This window comes from Mirounga angustirostris, unplaced genomic scaffold (genome assembly GCF_029215605.1).
Source record: "Mirounga angustirostris isolate CCGP_5_RB_7025 unplaced genomic scaffold, mMirAng1.0.hap1 SCAF_11, whole genome shotgun sequence".
NCBI classification, from domain to species: Eukaryota; Metazoa; Chordata; class Mammalia; order Carnivora; family Phocidae; genus Mirounga; species Mirounga angustirostris.
The window spans coordinates 88,138,081-88,163,594 of record NW_026991719.1 but is presented as its reverse complement, the minus strand read 5'-3'; the positions used below and the strand labels follow the sequence as shown (position 1 = coordinate 88,163,594).

Here is a 25,514-nt window from a genome sequence, read left to right as displayed (position 1 = left end):
GGTTTAGAAAGTTTAAATGACTTGAATTAGTACCACATAGTAAGCTAACACTTGAACTCAGATTTTTGTCTTTTGCCTCTAAATGCCATTCTTTTCACTACTAACTCCGGAAGAAAAGTATCCAAAACTTCCAACCAAAAATTAGTGGTCCAGAAAATGATGGGATGATAAACATGAGGAGCACAATAAAACCACTGGGTTTTAAGTTGTAATTTATTTCTGGGTATTATGAAAACTTCCAACACCATTTAAACTGATTTCTTTTTGGTTAAATGAGTTAACCACAGCTACGGCTTCACTGGGAAAAGAAAACTGAGAAGATAAACCTTGATTTTGTGGCAAGAAGGTTTTTACAGACTGGCTACTAACAGCACTGTGGCTTTACATTCTGTACCAGGCCTGTACAGACATATCCTGAGTTTCAACATCTTTCTTAGGATTGCAGTAAAGCAGCTCCATAAATGTAAAGAGATTAGCACAAGTTGAACTTATCTGTAGTTATTTGTTTTAACTTGGCCTTGGAAAACTACTAACATCACAGATAAAAGAAACAAACAAAAAGACCACAGTACCATGATAATAAGAATAAAAACCTCTGAGTTGTGCTGAGCATAAATATGTCTGGAATGACTCCTTTTTAAGCAGTCAAAATCTGTGTTCTAAGTGCATTTAAGACTCAGTGAGTCCAACTCCAGGGCTCTATGCCAGTGCAAAAATGCACTAACATGCCCTAGGCCTCCCTGTTGCCTGCTGGCAGGAAGATAAGAAGAAAAAGTTGTTTTTAGCCCTTACGCTGAGTAGAGCAACATTTCCTGTGCATTTCTAACAGAATTACTGGCTGATCATCTCAGCAGCTGGTATTCATGGTAGGAGGAGCTAATGTGATCTTTACTTCACAGGCAGCAAACCAGGAAACCCTGCTACCACTTTCAGTAAAGCAAGTGTTCTGCATGAAAACCTCCACGGTATTTTCCAACATGGGCAGAAATCAGGAAAACCCTATTTTAGTATAATCACAAAAAGCAGGAATACTTCAGTTTTGGCTGTTTCACTTATAAGCAACAGGGAAAAAAAAACCAATGCTTTCTTAATAATGTTCCTGATTATGGGCCACTGATTACAAAGGATCCCTTATGAAAGGTGGGAAATAGTAAACCATCACCATCACAACCCCTCCAAAATCATAAGAGCTCCAGCTCCATGCAATAGTGTGGTAACTGTGAAGTCAATATTTAGAAAACTTACAACTTCCTCTAATATTAAAGCTGGCAGTCCTTTTTCAATATTTGTCACTCAAATAGAGCAGTTATTTCCAAAGCAGCTTCAATTTATATACAACTCAAAATTTATTGTTACTTTATGCTCTTGTCATGACAAAAATCTGTCCTTTATTTAGCCTCATCTTAGGCAGACTCTTAGGTGAGAAAGAGAAGATTTAACAAACATATCTGGGAAATGAAGATTAAAAAATCCCTTACAGGCAGAAACTGTCCACAATATACCTTACATACATAGAGTCCATCAATGAGCTTTTATTTTAATAAAAATAGCAACAACCTGGCAATGTGCTATTTAATCAAGTTTGTTAACATGGGATTGTACCTGAGTTTTATCACCAGCCCATTTCTAGTGAATGAATACTAGAGTGCTGGGTGAAAAGCTTTAAGAAGCATACATAAACTAGCAAAAATAACTTTAAAAATCAAAGTCTACCAGGCTAGTCATCCAAACATACTTCAAGGCAACACTGAATTTGAAACAAAAAGAATGAAATAAATACCACATACCAGAAAATCATAAAAGGACATTCAAATGGTACAACTGGTAGAACAAGAGCTACACATATGTGAGTAGACAAAATTGAAACAGAATGTACACTGTCTTGATTTGTGGCTAGATTTTTAAAAATGTAATATCTCTTTATTCTTGAGGGAATACTGACCACATTCCTAGTTACTAACCTTCTGCAGTATGTAGGCACATCAACAGATGGGTTGTATGCAACTCAATTCCGTAAACATTTATTGCATGCTTTACTATCTCAAAAACCAACGAGAACTGCTGGGGATGGGGAAAGATGGCACAAAGATGAATATGGTACACAGAATCTGCCTTCAGAGACCCAGCAAATTAGTTAGAGAAACACAAAGCAAATTATTATAATATAATAAACACAATAGGAAATAAAAATACTATGACGGAAGTGTAAATAAAGTGCTATAAAAAGATAAAGGATTAATTCTAATTAGGAAGAAATTATGACAAATGAACAATCAAAAGGCATTTTCTATAGCAGACATTAAAGGAAAATAATATGAACAATTATTTATTTGGACCTGCTTTGTCCAATACAGTAGCCACTAGCCACATGTGCCTATTGAACACTTGAAATGTGGCTAGTCCAAATTAAAATGTTTTATAAATGTAAAATACACACTGGCTTCCAAAGAGTATAAATATCTCATTAGTAAATTACGTATTTATGATATATAGCATGTTGAAATGATAATATTTTAGAGTGGGTTAAATAACATGTTACTAAAGTTCATTTCACCTGTTTTTTATGCTTTCTTAATGTCACTTCTAGAAAATTTAAAATGATACACATGACGTGCTGTGCCATTTCTATTGAATAAAGCTGATCTATAAAGCAAAAATAATGACAATTGTGATGGTTTCTTACAAAATATATTTGGGCTATAAAGTGCAAAGAGTTATTCTTCTAGAGAACAAAACATTCTTAGCCAAGATAGAGAACCAAGAAAAAAAGAATAATGAAGAGTGAGTAGAAAAAAACTATCTCATGATAACAGGAGATATTAAGAAGATGGTAATGAATAAACAAGAATAAATCTTCTCATCACTTGGATAACAGAAGTAGTTCTGTACAGCTTCCTTTTCCATTACAACAGTAGTCCTAAATCTGACTGCCTTGTCCCCAATCCAGACCAATTAAGTCTTATGTGCACCCAGGGCTGAGAACCAATGTGTTTTAAAAAATTGGGAAGACTCACAGCCTTGAGAAGATGGCTGAAATCAGATTATTTCCAACAAAAGCATTCTGGACTTTAAGCCTGAGGAGCAGAGTTGAATTGATTGACATTTAGCAGTAAAAGGAACCTAAAGATGAAAAAGTGTAATGTCAGATTGGGCTTGTTAATAGTAAGGGAAGAGAAAGCTGAGTACAGTCAACTGTACACCCTGTACACTAAAAAGTTGATTTTTGAAAGTTCAAAGTTGTAACTGCAATTTCATGACCAAAGACTCTAATAGGAGAGTGATTATGGGCAAGTCTAAAAAGTAAAATTCTATCAAAGAAGCATGAGAACTCAAGGAGAAAGGAAATAGAGATGTGTGAATAAACCAGAGGTACAACACAGGGAACACTCCAACTAAGTCAGACTTTTAAAACATGTGAAAGATGAATAAAGGGGAAAACAAAAGGAAGACAAGCACAAATGAGTGATGTAAACATGTAAGAACAATCACAAGAAAACTAAAAACCTAAAAGGAACCAAAGCTCATGGGGAAAAATGCTTAGAAAAACAAAAGTAGCAGAGAAGTGGTTGGTCTGGTATTTGGGAAACATTTGGTTTTCTTCATCTCCAACAAGAAAGGTGGTCTTCAAACTAGAAAGGAGTTGAGACTCTATTTAAGGGCAGGCAACATCATAACTGTTGAATATATGCATGTTTCCAGGGTCAAATAAATTATGCACTAAGCCAATGCAAACTTTCTCATAACCAGTGTTAGGAAAAATTTTAAATGTATGGAAAGTAGTTAAGATGTTTAGATGACTCAAATTGGAAAATTTTCAGTATTGTTAAAAAGAAAAGAGTTACAGGAACTACAGAAAAGTTAATAGGACAAATGGATAAAAGAATAGTTTTTAGATAAGGGAAATGGAATAGCATAGTGACTTTAATTTCAGCAAGGCAAACATAATATAGTCACATATGAAATGGCAAAATATGCTTAGGTGAAATTTGAATTTAATCACATGGATTCCCTAAAGTCCTTTCCATAGACCACAACATCTGACTCCCCTCCTACCTTTCTGACCTTATTTCTTACACTGTCCTATTGCCTAACCTCATGTTCTGCCTCAAACATGTCAAAGAGTGTTCATGTTCAAGCTTTGGGGCTTTTGCTCTTGCTGTTGCCTCTGGCTGGAATGCCCCAAATTCACATGCACATGCCTGGCTCACTCACTCTTTTCATTCAGTTATCAGCTCAAATATTATTTCTTCAGAGAATTCTGCTCTGATAATTCTATCTAAAAAAGCAAAACCATCATTCTCTATTTCTTAGTTTTCTTCATAATACTCATCATTATGTGGTCTGCGTGTGTGTGTGTGTGCGTACGTGTGTGTGGTGGGGAGAGACCATGGTTCATCCAACTAACTTCTGTCTTCTAAGTTGCCTCTCAGGAATACAGGACCACAGGCACCATGCATTGACAAACTGCCCCCAAATCTGCATGAAGTGGATATGTGCAACACATGGAAATGTGGGGTAATGATTAATATACAGTCCAAGAACATGCTCAGAACAAGCCCATGCTTCACCCAGACTGCTCCCAGGCAACTGAGCATAGCAGGAATTCTAGTACAGATCCATTCCTATAGGACAAGGGACTCCACTAACAGGTGACTTTGGCTCAAGGACTCTCCATTGGCCTGGCTAAAATTTGTTAGAACTGCACTGTAGTCTGACATGCTTCCTACTCAGTCTTTTCTTCCCCCTGTTCTTTCACAGATGTCAGACCTTCAACGCAATCTGAAGTTGCTCCCTGCTTTTTTTTTGCTTCTCTGTAGTTTATGATACCTCTTTGAACTAGCCAAGTTATTAAAACTGAGTTTCCTACTGAAGGCTCTAACATTCTCAGAAAACATGGTGACAATTCTAAAACAAAATTACTAAAGACTTGCCAGATGAAATCTGTAATGAAAACCATAAAAAATGGGCATCACCATTTCAAAGAGACTTTCATGGTTTACAGAAAATAAATAAACCTAAGTATATGCGAGTCAACTATTTTTTCACTAAAGTGCTATTGATCCACTTAATTCAGTCTAGTTTCTTGAACACATACTTAATAGGATGGCTAGTTCCTTTAAATTATGTTTATATTTACTCTAATACCAGATCTGTTATTTATAATATATCATCAAGATAATTACTATCAAAGAGTGTGAATTCTTCATTTTCACTGGTATTCAACTTAAGCAGCCAAATCATTACTGCTGTTACTGAAAACCAGCATGATGTTATCACTGAATATAACGTTTGCAGTATACCTCCATGGGTACAGTTGACCTGCCAAAACACCCAATGAAGAGAAAAATACATATCAACAGTAATAAAAATAAGCAAATTGCTCTACCTTCTCCCACTTATAAAATAGGAACAAATGACAGTTTAAGTTTTGAACCTGTTAGGAGAAAGTCGTAGTTTCTGATTGAGGTGATTATGCCGATATTAACTCTTTCAGCATCCTTTAGTTATCAGAATATGGAAAGGAATTGGAAGAGATGGAGAAATAAAGAAAATATTTGTAAATGTATATACAGAACTGTACTTTATTCACTACATTAAACTTAACTAGATAGATGTTAGCAACCTCAAATATGTATGTTTCTAAATAAATCTATCTTATACACAAGATTCCCAATGGTCAAATCAGAGACGCAATAATAGGAGACAATTACTTAGTTAAGACAACTGTTAATTGCTTTAAAGGCAAAAAAAAAGTTCAAAGAATTATAAACATATAGTTTCCACTTTGGTACATAGCACAGTACTTTTTTTTTTTTTTTTTTTCCACACCACCATAATTTCTCAAAGTCCAAACTGCAAAAACCAACACAACAGCCCTATATGCTGGATTTCAACTTTAGGGAGTGTGGGTGGAAGCAGCAGAGGTGTGAATGGAATGAGCTCTGGTCATCTTACACATGCATCTGTTAGCCAGAGAAGCTCTACTTTTATCTGCTTTCTTTCTTTTTTTTTTAAGATTTATTTATTCATTTGAGAGAGCGAGAATGAGAGAGAGTACATGAGGGGGGAAGGGTCAGAGGGAGAAGCAGGCTCCCCGCCGAGCAGGGAGCCCGATGCGGGACTCGATCCCGGGACTCCAGGATCATGACCTGAGCCGAAGGCAGTCGCTTAACCAACTGAGCCACCCAGGCGCCCTATCTGCTTTATTTCTTTTCCTTTTAAAGATTTTATTTATTTATTTGAGAGAGAGAGCGCGCGCAAGCGCAAGCACAGGAAGGAGCAGAGGGAGAAGCAGACTCCCCACTGAGCAGGGAGCCCCACGTGGGGCTGGATCAGAACCTGGGGATCAGGACCTGAGCGGAAGGCAGACTCTTCACGGACTGAGCCACCCAGGCACCCTTATCTGCTTTATTTCTTCAAGACTTTTAAAATAAATGATTGAAACGGACACTTCTGGTCTATCTAAAGGAAACCAGACATGTGATGACCTACCATTTACACCACATGTATTTCTCTTATCTCTTTTCCTCATCTTTCCTCTGTTCTTTTTTTTTTTTTTTTTTTTTGACGGAGAGAGACACAGCGAGAGAGGGAACACAAGCAGGGGGAGTGGGAGCGGGGACCGCAAAGCAGGGAGCCCAATGCAGGGCTTGATCCCAGGACCCTGGGATCATGACCTGAGCCGAAGGCAGACACTTAACAACTGAGCCACCAAGGCACCACCATCTTTCTTCTGTTCTAATCTCTTTCTTGCTTTTATTTACTTTTCTAGTAACAATGAGAGTGTGAATGGCGCCCCCTGGAGGTGAACAATGCAAAACTAGTGTAGTGGTTCTTTTTTTTTATGTTATGTTAATCACCATACATTACATCATTAGTTTTTGATGTGGTGTTCCATGATTCATTGTTTGCGTATAACACCCAGTGCTCCATGCGGTACATGCCCTCTTTAATACCCAGCACCAGGCTAAGCCATCCCCCCACCCCTTCCCCTCTAGAACCCTCAGTTTGTTTCTCAGAGTCCATAGTCTCTCATGGTTCATCTCCCCCTCCGATTTCCCCCCCTTCATTTTTCCCTTCCTGCTATCTTCTTCTTTTTTCTTTTAACATATAATGTATTATTTGTTTCAGAGGTACAGGTCTGTGATTCAACAGTCTTACACAATTCACAGCATGCTATGGTGAGTGCAGTAGTTCTTGATACCTGAGTCCTACTTAGAGTTTCAGGAAAGGTTAATAATGCTAGGGTCAAATACTCCCAAAGATTATGCCCCAAATTACACATATCACTAGAGTAGTTTCCCTAGTAAATAGTAGTGACTTTCTGAAAATTATAATGGTTTATTTAACCAACTTGAAAATACTCAAAGTGAATCATTTCTATCAGGAAGATGAAGACATTTATCATAACTTAGTTAAAATCTTGCTTTTCTTTATTAGATCTTTTGCTTAACCTTGGTAGGAGTGTTCACAAACTTGACTTCAAGACCTAGTATACATGTACAGTAATTAAGACAGTGTGGTATCATCATAATAATTAACAAATAAATCAATTAATCAATACAGTTGACTGTGTTGTACCTCTGGTTTATTCACACATCTCTATTTCCTTTCTCCTTGAGTTCTCATGCTTCTTTGATAGAATTTTACTTTTTAGACTTGCCCATAATCACTCTCCTATTAGAGTCTTTGGTCATGAAATTGCAATTATAATTTTGAACTTTCAAAAATCGACTTTTTAGTGTACAGGGTGTACCGTTGACTGTACTCAGCTTTCTCTTCCCTTACTATTAACAACCCCAATCTGACATTACAGTTTATTTGTAGTATATTTGATTTTCGATAAAGGTATCAAAGCAATCTAACAGGGAAAAAATATTCCAAAAAAATGGTGCTGGGATACTGAATATCTCTATGGGGAAAAAATTAACCTCAATCCCTACCTCATACCAAACACAAAAATTACTTGAAATGGATCATAGACAAAAACATAAAAGCTAAAAACCACAAAGTTGTTAGAGGAACAACATCCCATTATGATTTGAGGTTAGGCAAAGATTTTTTTTTTTTTTTTTTAGACAGGACAAAGAAAAGAACAACGACAAAAGAAAAAACTGACAAATAAGATTTCATCAAAACTCAAAACGTCTATTCATTGAAAGACAGCATTATCAATATGAAGAAGCAAGCCAGAGAATGGAAGAAGATATTACATATGTTTGACAAAGAACTGATATCTTAAATATAAAAGGAGCTCCTACAACTCAACAGTAAAAATACAAACAACCTAATGGAAATAGAGGCACAAGATTTCAACAGACATTTTACAAAAGAAGACATACAAATGGCCAATAAGGACGTGAAAAAGTGATCAACATCATTCATTATCAGCGAAATGCAAATTAAAAGCACAATGAGATACCACTATACAATCAGCAGAATGACTAAAAATAAAAAGATTGACAACTGGAGGGGTAGTAGAACAACTGAAAACCTCATACATAGTTGATGGTAATGTAAAATGACATAAGCACTTTGGGAAAATTGGCAGCTTTTCATGAAGGTAAGCATATGTCTTCCCTATGACCCAACAATTCCTCTCCTAGGTATTTATCCAAGAGAAATAATAAAAACATAGGTTCACAAAAAGGCTTGTGATAAAATGTTTGTTGCAGCTTTATTCATAATATCCAGACACTGGAAAGAGGTTAGGTATGTATCATTATGATAATGAATAAACAATCTTTGGGCCTGGGTGGCTCAGAGGGTTAAGCTTCTGCCTTAGACACAGGTCATGATCCCAGGAGAGTCCCGCATCAGGCTCCCAATGGGGAGCCTGCTTCTCCCTCTCCCTCTGCCCCTCCTCCTCGCTGCACGCGCGCACACACTCTCTCTCTTCCTCAAATAAATAAAATCTTTTTTTTTTTTTAAAGATTTTATTTATTTATTCATGAGAGACACAGAGAGAGAGGCAGAGGGAGAAGCAGGCTCCCAAGGAGCAGAGAGCCCGATGCGGGACTCGATCCCAGGACTCTGGGATCACGACCTGAGCCGAAGGCAGACGCTTAACCATCTGAGCCACCCAGGCGCCCCAAATAAATAAAATCTTTAAAAAAACAGCATAGTGAGTGAAAGTCTTACATGATGCCATATATATATAAAATAGTAAAACAGGCAAAATGATTTCTGTGGTAGAAAAAATCAGAATAAAGAACAAAGGATGCTTCTTGTAGGGTGTAAGAGAAAATGGACTGGGAAGATGACAGGAGGGAACTTTCTGGGGGTGATGCTAATATTCCATAACATGATAGGGGAATGGGTTACATAGGGGTATGCATCTGTCAAAACTCAGTGAATACACACTTAAGATTTATGCATTTCACTTTATTTTTTTTAAAGGTTTTATTTATTTATTTGACAGAAACACAGCTAGAGAGTGAACACAAGCAGGGGCAGTGGGAGAGGGAGAAGCAGGCGTCCCACGGAGCGGGGAGCCTGACGCGAGGCTCGATCCCAGGACCCTGGGATCATGACCTGAGCTAAAGGCAGACACTTAGCGACTGAGCCACCCAGGTGCCCCTGCATTTCACTTTATATAATTTTATAAGAAAAATCTGTAAATAAATATTGAATATATATTAATAATATATGTTAAAATATTTAGAAGGAAATGTACCTGTTTCTGCAATTTACTTGTTTTTCTCTAACAGCTTATTGAGCCATAGTTTCTGTATAGTTCAATGATTTTTAGTATATTCATAGAGTTTTGCAACCATCAGCACAATTGTGCACAATTTTAGAATATTTTCATCATCCCAAAAAGATATCCTGTACCCATTAGTCACTCTTGATTTTCTTCCAACCCCCTCCCAGCCCTAGGCAACCACTAATCTACTTTCTGTCTATACGAATTCATTTATTCTGTACATTTCTTTTTTAAATTTTTTATTGTTATGTTAATCCCCATACATTACATCATTAGTTTTTGATGTAGTGTTCCATGATTCATTGTTTGTGCATAACACCCAGTGCTCCATGCAGTACGTGCCCTCTTTAATACCCATCACCAGGCTAAGCCATCCCCCCACCCCCTTCCCCTCTAAAACCCCTGGTTGTAAAATGGGGTTGGTTGCAAAACTCTATGAATATACTAAGCCATCCCCCCACCCCCTTCCCCTCTAGAACCCTGGTTGTAAAATGGATGGTTGCAAAACTCTATGAATATACTAAAAATCATTGAACTATACAGAAACTATGGCTCAATAAGCTGTTAGAGAAAAACAAGTAAATTGCAGAAACAGTTTGTTTTTCAGAGTCCATCGTCTTATTCTGTACATTTCATATAAAAAATTTTTGAATTAAATTTCGTATATGGTGGAGGTAGGTTCCAACTTTCTTTTGCATGCAGACCCAACACCATTTGTTGAAAAGCTTATCTCCTTTCCTCCATCTAATTGTCTTGGCACCCCAGTCAAAAATCAATTGACTGTAAAAATGAGGGTTTATTTCTGAACTCTCAATTCTATTCCATTGATCTATATGTCTCTCCTTATGTCAATATCATATAGTCTTGATTACTGTAACTTAATAAGTTTTGACACTGGGAAGTGTGAGTCCTCCAAATTTGTTCTTCTTTTTCAAGATCCTTCTGGCTATTCTGGGTCTCTTGTATTTCCGTATGAATTTTAGGTCAGCTTCTCAAATTTCTGCAAGGAAGCCAGTAGCAATTTTTATGGAGACTGCACTGAATCTTTAGATTAATTTGGAGAGTACTGCCACCTTAACAATATTAATTTTTCTAATGCATAATCATAGGATGTATCTCCACAATTTACAATTAAATGAGTCAAATAATTAGTATGAATTAATGAATTAGTATGAATTAACAGGTAATGAAATGAATAAACCGACACAGAGATAAAACAATTACAGCAAAATTTAATGGTAAAATCTAGGTAGTAGCTACATGAGTGGTCACTGTAAAACTCTTTCAACTTTACTCCAATCCCACTGCCAGACCTATCATGTTGACTTGGATCTTTGCACAATGCCTCCTACCAGCTACCCTGGTTCTTGTACTCAACTCACCTGTAAACATTACCTATCACACACAACACAGATAACTGGACAAACAAACTGTCTACTGCTAAAACCCACCTCCTCTCCTGGTTCTGGTCTATATTCTCTATGTCCTGTCCATGTTCATCATACATCTGGCTACAAAATAAAACAAAGGTGATACTTCAATTTGTCCCACCACAGGAGCTCCAGTTCCTTCTCCTTTGGCCTCCTACCTCTCAAATAATCAAAGGGAAATATGGAAACACAAATAACCCAACAAGACTTGGATCACTGCCTAATGGGGAAAAAAGAGAAGACAGGTAGAATGCTTTCCAGAAATTTTCAAATGCTTTCCATAAACTTTCAAACTACCAAATCCTCAAATTACAAAAAGCACTAAGATATGTAATGTCCCAAACAAATTGTAGTATTATGCAACTAGAAGGTCATTTACACAACTATGTCATGGCTAAAGGTAACTTTCTCATACTACTTCACTTCTATCACAATCATTCACAGATAGCTTTCTGGTTAGGTTCATTCTGACTAAAAATACATACATACATACATACATACATACATACATACTATTTTACAACTTCACAACAGTTAAAGTGTACCTAACAATGAGCAGAAGAAATAAGCCACAAAGAGTATAGCTGTCCAGCAGGCAGTTGCCTAGGCTCACTGACATACTAAGTGACCAGCCCTATACTGGCTAAAGGTGCACTACTCAATTTGGCACCTCGGCAAAACAGTGAACAGCTATAAGCAATGTACTTTTAGTTCAGTAGTGAAAAAAGGAGTGATAAGACAAAACAATTTTGAAATAAGTGACATCTATTCCAGATGAAGGAAATAATCCACATGTGTGTTAAGGGGATGGGGTGATGGGGTAGAAAAAGAGGAGAGTTATGGATTAGGACACTATGGGAACAAGTCAGCCTTATACACTAGAGAGCAGTGGTTCTCAAACTTTCCTGTGCTATGAGTCATCTGTGAAGCTTGTTAAAAATGCTGATCCAAGGTTCAAAGTCTCAGAAATAACTCACGACACCATTAGATTCTATTTAGCTAGCATCCCAAGTGATGCAACTGTGAGTAGTCTTCAGACTATACATTATGAAATACTGAGCTAGAGAAATAGGGCAAATAAGATTTTACTCCTATCCTTCATTCTTTCTTCATCTTCTTAACCTCATTATTTGTTCCTAGCGTCATTTAAACCAAGGCTGATGTAAAAATAACATATTTTAGGTATAGATACTGATGGGAACATCCTGAAATCATACAAATTTGGGAATTAAAAAACAAACAAACAAACTTCTTCACCCTATGCCCAATACCTGTCTGGATTTTTCTCTACTTTGTTTCCAGTTTTTCTCTTGAACTCCCAACCAACTCTCATCCTTCCTTGGTCCTCTGGTCCCATTCCTCCTGCTATACTCATCCTTATCCCTCACAATTGCTCTGAAACAGCCTATATAATCTTAGACTTCTGATGATTTTATCTTTCTTTCCCCAGTTTTGTGGAAAGGAGGGGTGGGTTAACACTCGATCTCTGCCTATATACATGCACCTTTTAAAAAGCTCTCTATTTTTCTTTCTCTCAATGTTTCTTCTAAAACTTATAAGCTGTCACATACCTCTGTAGAAGGCCAAATAAGAAGTCAAAGAATTTAGGTAACACTTCTTTTTTTTTTTTTTTAAGATTTTATTTATTTATTTGAGAGAGAGATAATAAGAGAGAGAGAGAGAGCACATGAGAGGGTGAGGGTGGGAGGGTCAAAGGGAGAAGCAGACTCCCTGCTGAGCAGGGAGCCCAAAGCGGGACTCGATCCCGAGACTCCAGGATCATGACCTGAGCTGAAGGCAGTTGCTTAACAACTGAGCCACCCAGGCGCCCCGAGTTTAGGTAACCCTTCTAAACTGTCACCCCCTAATCATTCTACAGGCACTTGATGAAGTAACCATATGTTTTTCCCCAATATTTCTTAAGACTGAGCAATAAAGTTTATTTCTTAATTGTCCTGAAAAACTGTAGCAGTCACAATGAATTACATGTTCTAAAGCTTTTACTTTATCCTATCACTGGTCACATTAAACCAATTGGCTGGGTAATTCTTCAAAGTAATTCCTTTCATCCCCCTTCCCCTTCTCAAGCAACTTTAAAACTTCAAGCCAAATTCTTCTGGTGTCTGCTGATATTGGGTAGCCTTCCATGCTGTAAACCAAATGGAACAACAACAACAAAAAGCCATTTGCTGTGAAGATTTTCATTTCTTTAAGACTTTGAAGAAGAAAAACTAAAAGCTGGACCTATTCCCAAAAAGCATAAGTGCCCTCTTAATCATTTGGCAACTCCCATGGGAGCCTGAAATACTACACTGACTCCAACATCATTTAACGTTCTACTGTTGGGGGAAAAAAATCTCTAATATGAACACTGCCAGAATTTTAATTACCATATAGTATTTTAGTAATTTCTCAACCTGTCTGTAATAGCTTTAAAACAGTCTACTTTTTTTCTTTCCTGCCTAATTATAAAGTGACATTGTCAGTCTGGAAAAAAAAATATAGAAATACTGAAAACTATGAAAAGAGCACAAAAAAAAATTCCTGAACTCCCAACATCTAAAGTTGGACTGTCTTAATGTACTGATGTATCTAACACCAGAGTCTGTCAATCTGCTCCTCTCTCTTAGCATGTGTGTGTGTGTGCATACATGTGTGTGTATCTATTTTTTATACATACACATATATTTATTATATATAATGTATGTAATATACTCTAAGTTTTATATGATATACAATGTAATATATATATTATATATAAATATTCATACACATAGATGTATGTTTTAGAGAAAAGAGCATTATAATTTAATTTGTTTCACTGTTTGGTAATAAGAGATCAATGGGGGAATATATTTAACAACCAAAATACCCAAATGCAGGGGACTAGTTACATCCATTACAATATATTTATTCAAATAAATATTATACAACTGCAAAAAATCTTGTTTTTGAAAAATATTTAATGAAAAATGCAAGTTTTCATGCTATAATGTTAATTAAATAAGCACAATATAAATATAAAACTGTATTATAACATAAAGAAAAATAGAGGCCCAGATGGCTTCATTAGTGAATCTGATCAAACACTTAAGGAGAAAAATAATACCTATGCTACAAACACTTCCCAGAAAATGTAATAAGAGAAAATACTCATTTAGAAGACCTCAATTACACCTTGATACAAAAACTAGACAAATGAGTTACAAGAAAATATAATTGAAGACAAATATCCCTCAAGAACACAGATGCAAAAATATTTAATAAAATATTACCAAATCAAATACAATAATATATAAAAAGGATATTGCATCTTGTTCAAATAGGGTTTGATTCCCAAAATGCAAGACTGGCTTAGCAAACAAAAATCAATAAATACAACCATATTCATCAACAGATTAAAGGAGTAAAATTACATGGTTATCTGACAAAATTCAACACGATTCATAATAAAAATTGTCTCCAAACTAAAAATAGATGGGAACTTCCTCAACCTGATGATTTGCATATAAAAAATATATATCTAACATTATAGTTAATAATGCAATATCAAAGACGTTTCTTCCAATGATTAGGAACACATACAAATGTCTTCTCACATCACTTCTATTCAACATTGTGCCACTGTGCCTAGCCATTGTAATAAGAAAAAGAATAAAAAAGCAAAGTGATAGAAAAGGAAAAAACAGCACGGTTTTTATTTGAAGATAATATGATTGATAAATGTAGAAAATTCCAAGTCATCTGTAAAACTACTATGAACAGAACAACTAGAACAGAGATCAGTGAAACTGAAAATAGAAAAATAGAGAAAATCAATAAAAACAAAAGCTGGTCCTTTGAAAACATCAATATAATTGATAAACCTCTAGCCAGGGTGACTATAAAAAAGATACACCTAAATTATCAGTATCAGAAATCAAAGAGGAGACATCATTACGAATCCACGAGACCTTAACATGAGAATAAGGGAACACTATGAACAACGTTATGCTCATAAATTTGACAATGTAGATGAAATGGAACCAATTCCTAAAAGTCTACAAATTACAAAACTCACCCCAAATGAAACAGATCACTTTAATTATCCTATAACTATAAAGAAATTAAATTCATTGTTTGAACCTCCTGAAAAAAAATCACTAAGCCCAGATAGTTTCATTGGCAAATTCTGTAAATATTTGAAGAAGTAATAACAATTCTATATAATCTCTTCTGGGAAATAGAAGAAGACAGAACACTGCCCAACTCATTTTGTGAGGCCAACATTAGGCTAACACCAAAGCCACACTAAGTACAAAATAAGCAAACTACAGCCCAATATCCCTCATGAAATAAATGCAAGAATCCCCAATAAAATATTAGCAGACTGAAGCCAGCAATATACATAAAGAATAATATATCAGGACTAAATGGGGTATGTCTCAGGAATGCATGGCTAGTTCAATATTTGAAAATCAATCAATGTAATCCTACAAATTAACAGTCTGAAGAATAAAAACATCATGTAGTAAAAGCATTTAACAAAATTCATTACTCACTCATAATAAAAACAATGAGCTAGAAATATAAGAGAAGTTCTTCAACCTAATAAAAAGCACCTATAAAAAACACCTATGTAGTGGAGAAAGACTGAATATTTTTGGAAAGAAGAATCTCTCTCACTCAACACTAAGGTGAAAGTCCTAGCCAGAGTGGTTAGAAAAGAAAAATATAAACCATTGGAAAAAGAGAAATAAGAATGTCTCGATTCACAGATTACACGATTTTCTATGTAGATAATCCCAGGGAATCTACAAAACATCTCCTAGAATTAGTAAGTGAATTTATCCAATTGTAGCATAAAAGAATAACATGCAAAAATCAATTTAAATCAAATGTATTCCTATATGTTAGCAAGTTGCAACTGAAAACTGAAACTAAAAAGGAAACATCATTAACAACTCTAACAAAATATTTTAGTATAAATCTAACAAAATATGAGCAGTTTTATGTGGTTTTTTAGCATTTTTACAACAAAATACCCATAGAGGAAATTGAAGACAATATAAATGGAGATGCATATTGTGTTTGTGGATTGAAAGATGCAATATAGTAAAGATGTCAATTTTACCCAAAATGATATATACATTTGTGTAATTCCAATCACAATCATAGCAGTAATTTTTGTAGACATAGAAAGGTTAGTATTAAAATTTATATGGAAAAACAAAGTAAGTAGAATAGCTAAAACATTTTTAATACAATAAAGTGGAAGAAACTCGTTAAAGGATTTCAAGACTTAATGACAAAGCTATACTAATCAACACAGAGTGGTACTGATGAAGAGATATACACATAAATTAATGTAAAAGAATAGTCAGGAAATAAAACCATGCAAATGTGGTCAAATGATTTTTACCAAAGGTACAAAAGCAATTCAATGGAGAAAGAATGGTCTTTTTAAACAAATGGTATTCAAACTGGAAATCCATAAAAACATGAACCTTAAATGAAATTCCAAATCTTAAACAAAAATTAACACGAAATGGATGATACATCTAAATTTAAACTTTAAACCTATAAAGTTTTTATAAGAAAATATAGAAAAATATCTTCCTTAGGCAAAAAAATTCTTAGAAAATAAAATTTGTCTTACACACACACACACACACAAATTCTTGGAGACATGACAAAGAAAGCACATTCTATGGAAGAGAAAAATGATTAATTGGACTTCATCAAATTTTTAAATTTTTAACTTGAAAACACTGTTAAGGGAATAAAAAGAAGAACTATAGACTGGGAGAAAACACTGTAAATCACACAGTAAACAAAGTACTTTTATCCCAAGCATATAAAGAAATCTAAAGAGTTAGCAGTAAACATCCCAATTTAAAAATGGGCAAAGGAGTTGGATAGATACTTCACAAAACAGAAGTTATACATATAAGCACATGAAAAGACATTCAATGTCATGAACTATAAGAAAATGAAAACTAAAACCATGATGAAATATCACTACAAAGGAGAAATAATATATGAATAATTCAGTTTCTCTACGTCATTGTCAGCATTTGGTAGTGTCACTATCTTCTATTTTCACTATTCTTATAGGTATGTACTGTCTCATTGTGGTTTTAATTTGCATTTCCCTAATGGCTCATGATGTTAAACATAATTTCATATCATCTGTGTATCCTTTTACATGAAATTTATGTTCATATCTTTTATCCCTTTTTAATGAGATTCTTCTTCTAATGATGAGTTTTAAGGTTTTTATATATTTTAGATACTAACCCTTTGATGGACATGTTTTGCAAATATTTATGCCCAGTCTATAGCTTGTATTTTCACCCTTTTAACAAAGACTTTGATAGAACAAATGTTTTTAATTTGGATGAAGTCCAATTTATTAGTATTTCCTCTCATCAGTTAGCATTTTGGTATCAAGTGTAAGAACTCTTTACCTAGTACCAGGTACTGAGAACTTTATTTTTTTCTAAAAGTTTTAAAGTTTTATTTTTACATTTCTGTCCATGATTCATTTGAGTTAATTGTTTTAAAAGTGTGAGGTTTGGGTCAAAGTTCACCTTTTTGTCTATGGATATCCAACTGCTCCAGCATCATTGGTTGAAAAAATTACCCTTCCTTCATCGAACTGCATTTGTTTCTGTGTCACAAATTAGCTGGGTATATTTATGGAGGTCTATTTTCTGATTCTCTTCTCTGTTTCAATAATTCATGTGTCCACCCTTCTACAATTACCAAGCTAGGTTTACTAACTGTAGCTATATAGCAGGCCTTAATATCAGGTAGTGTGATTCTTCCATCTTTATTCTTCTTTTTAAAGATTCACAACTGAGTTTTTAAGCATCTTGATCTAACCCAGAGTCTGAACACATCAACTGTATGTTTAAGTACTCAATGTCTAAGTACGTATCACCAAAGACATGAAATTCAATCATGGGGCTAGAGAGAATGAGAGAATGGAAAAGCTTAATTTGATGTTGTTACAAAATCAGTGTTATTTCTGCAGTATAGAATCTGCCATGCATATATCTTAATACATATAAGTCATTCTGAGAACATGTGGGTGACTCATTGGATGAATATTTATAAAAACAATCATTTCCACATCAACCTCTCTCTACATTATCTATGCTATAAATGCACTGAACAACACATCTGAAAAAACATGTGTTTAATTTATAACGACAGGCCAAAGTCCTTCTGGAAGTATATGCTTATCGAATGCTGAAACACAAATTAAGAAGATAGCATAAATGTATTGAAACTAGAATATTTTCTTGTCTATAAAAGATTTAGCATGTCAAAATATAACCAAATGGGGCGCCTGGGTAGCTCAGTCGTTAAGCGTCTGCCTTCGGCTCAGGTCATGATCCCAGGGTGCTGGTATCGAGCCCCGCATCGGGCTCCCTGCTCGGCAGGAAGCCTGCTTTTCCCTCTATCACTCCCCCTGCTTGTGTTCCCTCTCTCGCTGTGTCTCTCTCTGTCAAATAAATAAATAAAATCTTAAAAAAAAAAAAAAGAACCAAATGTCCTCTTACCTCCTGCCTGCTGTACTAACTGCAACTGATTACATCTTTACTTATGGACCTTTCCTCCTATTTTGCCCTTCCTATCACCCATTTGCCATAAGGATCCCTTATATAAAATGTTGACCTATAAAAAAATCCATGGGTGAAAGTGAAATTTTTCTAGAATAATCATTTCAAGCAATTCAATAATGGGTCTTGTTATACCTCAAAGCAGCTTCTTTTATGCAGTCTCCATGCTACACCTGTTTGGATTTGCAGAGAAATTCTGCGAATCTACACAGAGAGTTCAGTATTGTAATTTTCTCAGTCAAAAACAGCTTTAGGGGCGCCTGGGTGGCTCAGCTGGTTAAGCGACTGCCTTCGGCTCAGGTCATGATCCTGGAGTCCCGGGATCAGGTCCCACGTCGGGCTCCCTACTCAGCAGGGAGTCTGCCTCTCTCTCTGACCCTCCCCCCTTGCATGCTCTCTATCTCATTCTCTCTCTCAAATAAATAAATAAAATCTTTAAAAAAAAACAGCTTTAAATATAAGCCTTGTGCTTAAAATTAATTTATAAAAATAAGAAAGAAGTATTATAGGCTTAAATAGTTGCAGTCTATTTTCTTATTGAGATTTTTTATTATTTTCTGAGTATCAGGCAATTATCAAAATAAATCACAATGTAAACAAAGCAGTCACAATTTAACATTGTATTTTAAGGTGCTTCAGTTACATCCTTATCCTGTTTCTGTCAAAATACCAATTTATAAAACAATTAAAAGTGAAAATTGATTACAATGTCAAAGAACATTTACATGATACCATTCTTTACATCAGTTCTTTTATGTTGGAGATATAAGGTAAACCCTGTAAATGCTGGTTAATCCCCCTTGCACTTGGGAAGCTCTCTCTAATGAAATATAGTACTTTATTTGATGGCTATATAGACCCAAGGATTAGGTCCCTTGGATAACAGAAACTACACTGTACACACATTTCTTTTTTAAGAAAATCAGAACTGGAGTTAAACAACAGCGTATCAATTGCCATATGATCTCTGCTGATGACATCACTCACCAACATGAAGTATATAAATAAAAACCGACATAGAAAAACACTACATAAAAACAGCCTAGTCACTAAAGTCAACTCTTCCAAAGAAGGCTTAATTAAGAAAAAACTTTAACTCATCTATAGGCTGTACCAGTACATTTCCTAAATGCTCACTACTTGAGTTAGCAACTTATGAAGTAAAATTGTTATTCTCCTCTTTGACATCATTCATTTTCCCTCTGAATTGATTCTACTCAAACTGCTTTATATGCATGAAGTACATTTAGTTAATAAAATCAAGAGTCTTTTTCTCTAGTGTTCTCTATTTTCTAATGAATAAGATCCCTAAAATGAATGCACAATTCACTTACTCAACTCCCATCTACAACTGTTTATAAACATACCTTTTTAAAAATTCTCCATCCCTTTTCTAAGTCTCAATAGCTTTCCAATAGCTCAATAGCTACTAAATAACCCATTTAAAATCCATTTTAAAATGCTTTCTCTATAAAGATGAAAATGATAGTCAACCATACTTAACATAATAAAAATGCTTATCAGAAGGTACAAGTGAGACAGTAAGGCTTTAAGAACTGGGCTAAGGGGGCACCTGGATGGCTTAGTCAGTTAAGTGTCCAACTCTTGATTTCAGCTCAGGTCATGATCTCAGGGTCCTGCGATGGAGCCCCACGTTTCAGGCTCCATGCTCAGCAGGGAATCTGCTTAGGATTCTCTTTCTCCCTCTCCCTCTGCCCCTCCTCCTGCTCATAAGCTCTCTCTCTCTCTCAAATAAATAAATCTTTTTTAAAAAAGAGTTGGGCTTGAAAAGGCAAGGGAAGCAAGGGCAAAAAGGAACTACTGGGACTTCATCAAGATAAAAAGCATTTGCGCAGCAAAGGAAACAGTCAACAAAACCAAAAGACTGTGTAAGACTGATGAATCACAGAACTGTACCCCTGAAACAAATAATACATTATATGTTAATAAAAAGAAAATAAAATAAAAAATAAAAAAAGAGTTGGGCTTGGAAGAAAGAGAAATATAGCAGAACCAGGTACTAGTTGGGAAAGAGTTTATACATACTATCTTATTCAGAGTCAAAGAACCACAAATCCTGTAAAAGACTCAATGATGTTCCATACTTGTGCAAAACTCATCAATCCATTTGCTCACAGGAAATAGCTTAGCTTCTACATATCATAATAAAAGAACAATAATTAAAATTTAATTACAGGTTATATGCAATAAAAATGGCCAGACATTTTTGGAATAGCTTTCAATCTCTATAAAAGCATATTTTACTAATAAATAGGAATTCCTCCAGTTGTGTTAAATATTTTATTTACCCATTTTACTTGTCCAATTAGCTATATATAGTAGGTTAAATCTTTCCCACTCTACCATTTCCATCCTTCCTTTTAATCTTTCTTGATGAATGCTACATTTTATTTAAAAAAATAAAAACAACCTCAAAATGGGCCAAAGACCTAAACATATGAGCTAAAATCCTAAAAACTCTTAGAAAAAAACATGAAAGAAAATCTTCATGAATTACATTGGATTTAGCAATGATTTCTTGGATAGGACACCAAAAGCACAGGCAACAAAAGTAAAAAGAGATAAATTGGACTATATCAAATGTAAAAGCTTCTGTGAATTAAAGGACACAATCAACAAAGTGAAAAGGCAACCAAAATACATACAAATCAAATCTGATAAGAGATTAATATCCAGAATATATAAAGAACTTCTACAACTCAACAACAACGTGATTACAATAAGACAAAAGATTTGAATAGATATTTCTCCAAAGGAGATATAGAAATGGCCCAGAAGTACACGAAAAAGATTTTCAACATCACTGATCATTAGGCAAATGCAAATTAAAAACCACAAGACAGCACCTCACACCAATTAGGATGACTACTATGAAAAAACTAAGATGTGTTGGTGGGGATGTGGAGAAATTGGAGCCCTTGAACACTGTTGGTGGAAATGTAAAATGGTGTAGCTGCTATGGAAAACAGTCCCTCAAAAATTAAAAATAGAATTACCATATGATCCAGCAATTTCACTTCTGAGTACTCAAAAGAATTAAAAGCAGGGTCTCAAAGAGATACCTATACCCAAATATTTTCAGTTGATCTTTACTGTTTGTTTGTTATTCCTTGCCATGGGAGGCAGTGGTTAATATATTTGCCTTTATGTTTTCCACAATGCCCGCCAAGTAGCTACCTCAGCCTTGGGAGAGTTCTGAGTTAGGCAAAATAAGGGCAAGTCTTTTGAGCTAGTCCTTCAGGGAGCCACCAAACTGGTCAAAATAAATGACCACAATTCTTTAAGAATAAGGGCACTTGAAAGCTTCTGCCAAACTAGAGAACAGGGAATGGAGACTAGGTAAGTTAAAATGCCACAAAGCTCTCTTAAAAAGTAACTGCTTTTTCTTTGATTAAACATTTGCCTGGTTGCTGTAAATTTTTTATTAGTTTCCAGAATGCCAGTAAGTTGATTCTGAGAATATTTGCTAGTTTATTTGCTGCTTTTGTGGAAAGATGGATTTTTGGCATTCTCTACTCTGCCATGTTCATTGGAACCAAGCCTGATTACATCTAAACACATTTTCAAGCCAAAAAAATTAGCATAGCATCTAATAGGTAAAATGTGAAAAACAATTAATGGATGAAGTACCACACTTTGATATGGGCAAAGAGGGCCCCATAATTTAGCAGACCCCACACTAGCCATTCCTCAGCTGCTCCCAGTTCTAGGAGAGAAGATTCTGCAGGGCCAAAGGGAAAGAACCACCAGAAGTCTGTGCCTCCCCCTTCCAGATCATAATTTGAGTACCCAAGATCTTGAAATTCCCTGCCCAAATATCCCCAAGCCACTTTCATGAGCCCACACAGAACTCTTCTTCAGGTCTACTCTCCACCAGCCTTTCTCAGCCCAGTAGCCTTTCTTAAGCCCTAAATAAAATTATTCATGTAACCATTTTGCCCATTCTCTCAAATATGGTACAAGACTGGTAACATTTTATTATTTTTATCCAATGAATGCCTTGGGGTATTATGGCTTAATTCTCTCTTGGAACCCATTTTGAAGTGCTGTTCTGGAGGGAGGATCTTGCTATCTATGTGCCTACTGGATTGTCAAAGGAAGCTGGTGATAGGGACCATGGACAGAGCTTGTACACATAGGCTGGAAGGAAACATAACATTACAATGAAGTCCCTCAGGCAAGACAAGAGTCAGGTATTGAATAGAGGAGGCCAGCCAAGGACTAGGAGTCAGATTTCCCAGGGCAATCATATTCCAGTGTTAAACTGTAAGGAGTTTGAGAATTCTAAACTTGAAACCTAACCTTCCAGCTCATTATAAAGGCATATGTCAAAATGTGGGACTACAACATTATTTTACTTAATAGTTTGTTAACTTGGTTTAAAAATTTTTTAAGTTTTACACATATGGTATGAACAGTTGCATTTGTATTCTTGGCTCAGTCTACACAAATGATGACACAGGCCTGAATAGATAAGCCAAACCAATTAGTTATCTCTGTAAAGTTAATGAGGTTCAAATTAGATAATGAATTAATGGTAGAGAGTATCCAAACGATTTACATTTTGTTATATTTATACAATATACATAAATATCGTAAGAGGAAGATCTGAAATTTTGTCCATTTTTCTAAGAGAAATATGTGCAATGTAAACTTTAGGGTATCAGCCACTTTCTAAAAACAAGAACTAAGACAACTCCGAATCAACATTATACCCCAGATAACTATAATACGGTATAGATATTCTTCCTAAAAACTGTCTTTTAGGCCTAAATAAACCTATCTGAAGGTATCATATTTTCATAAACTATCCTTTATTATTATTAATCATAGTGACAACGCAAGTCCTTGCTAAGTGAAATGGTCCTGACCAATGTCCCTACACAAGGGCAGCCACAGGCAGTCATGTTTTATACTACATGATCCAGAATTCTCATGCATGATTATAGGTAATTATAGAATAGGAAGGAGCAAGGTAACTCAAAAACAATCAATCCTTTGGCTGGCCAGTAGACTAGGAGGGGGCCAGCATGAAAAAATAAACATACCAAACAGATTGATTAGATTTCCTCCCATGAATTTGAACTACAAAACAGCAAGAGATTAACCTAGGTAGCAATGGGAATGAAGCCAAGAGGTCATGATAGAGAATGGCCTCAAAGGCTATGTCGGCCATATGCAAGCCAATATTAAGAGGGAACAAAAAGTATGAGGACGAGAAAAAAAGAACAAAATAAATACAAATAGATAATATGGAATCTTGAAGCTCAAAAACAAGTTATCTTCTCTTTGCTGCCTCACTTCTTGAATGCTCTATAGTTCCATTCTACAGTAACCAACCCACCCATATCTTGGGGTAGACTGGATATCTATGTCTCATAACCCAGAGTATTCCTACACTTTCCTAAAATAAACAGACTGTTTTTCTCCAATCAAGATTCAAACAAATAGGGGTGCCTGGGTGGCTCAATCTGTTAAGTTTCTGACTTCAGCTCAGGTCATGATCTCAGGGTCCTGGGATCAAGCCCTGCATCAGGCTCCCTGTTCAGTGGGGAGTCTAACTGCCCCTCTCCCTCTGCCCCTCCCCCTGCTTGTACTCCCTCTCTTTCTCTTTCAAATAAATAAATAAAATCTTTATTTAAAAAAAGAAAGATTCATGGGGTGCCTGGGTGGCTCAGTCAGTTAAATATCTGCCTTCAGCTCAGGTCATGATCCCAGGGTCCTGGGATTGAGCCCGGCATCAGGCTCCCCTGCTTGGTGGGGAGTCTACTTCTCCCTCTCCCTCTGCACCTCCCCCCACTTGTGCTCTCTCTTTCACTCACTCTCTCTCTCAATTAAATAAAATCTTAAAAATAAAGGTTGAAACAAATCACATTGCATTAATTTGTTTGAAAAAACTATATTTTGGGGTGCCTAGGTGGCTCAGTCAGGTAAGTATCTGACTCTTGGTTTCAGCTCAAGTCATAATCTCAAGGTGATGAGATTAACCCCCTCCCTCTCTCCCCCCCCAGCTCTGCCACTCAGCACAGTCTGCTTGAGATTCTCTCCCTCTCCCTCTGCCCTCCCCACTCCCATGCTCTCATGTTCTCTCTCTCTAAAATAAAATAAAATATTTTTTTGAATTTTTTTTTTAAAAAAGTTATTGCTCTATTTGAGAGAGAAATAGAGATAGCGATAGAGGGCATGAGTGGGGAGGAGAGGGAGAAGCAGGCTCCCTGCTGAGCAGGGAGCCCGATGTGGGCCTCAATCCCAGGACCCTGGGATCATGACCTTAGCCGAAGGCAGACGCTTAACCGAATGAGCCACCCAGGTGCCCCAATATGTAAGATATTTTTTAAAAATAAAAAATAGTGAAAAATAAACAGTTGTGCTCTAACAAATGAAATGTACAAAGGAATCAATGGTTTCAAATATATAATCATTCCCAATATTCCTATTAACATGCCATTCAATCTAAAACATATTTTATAGTGGGTTTCAACTGTCACATGTCAGGAAGCATACTTATTTTGCTTTCCAGGATATGTATTTTATTAAAGATTTTATTTATTTGAGAGAGAGAGAGAGAGAGAGAGAGAGAGCACGAGAATGGGGGTCAGAGGGAGAGAGAGAGGGAGAAGCCAACTCTCAGCTGAGCAGGGAGCCCGATGCGGGGCTTGGTCCCAGGACCCCAGGATCACGACTGAGCTAAAGGCAGCTACTTAACCAACTGAGCCACCCAGGGACCCTGGAGGGTATCTATTTTAA

General features: G+C 35.9%; 1 protein-coding gene across 1 annotated transcript in view; it reads right to left on the bottom strand.

The window, feature by feature from the left end:
• The window catches only part of COL4A5 (collagen type IV alpha 5 chain), a 224,561-nt gene that overhangs the window by 152,827 nt on the left and 46,220 nt on the right, over positions 1 to 25,514 (bottom strand). The window lies entirely within an intron of this gene.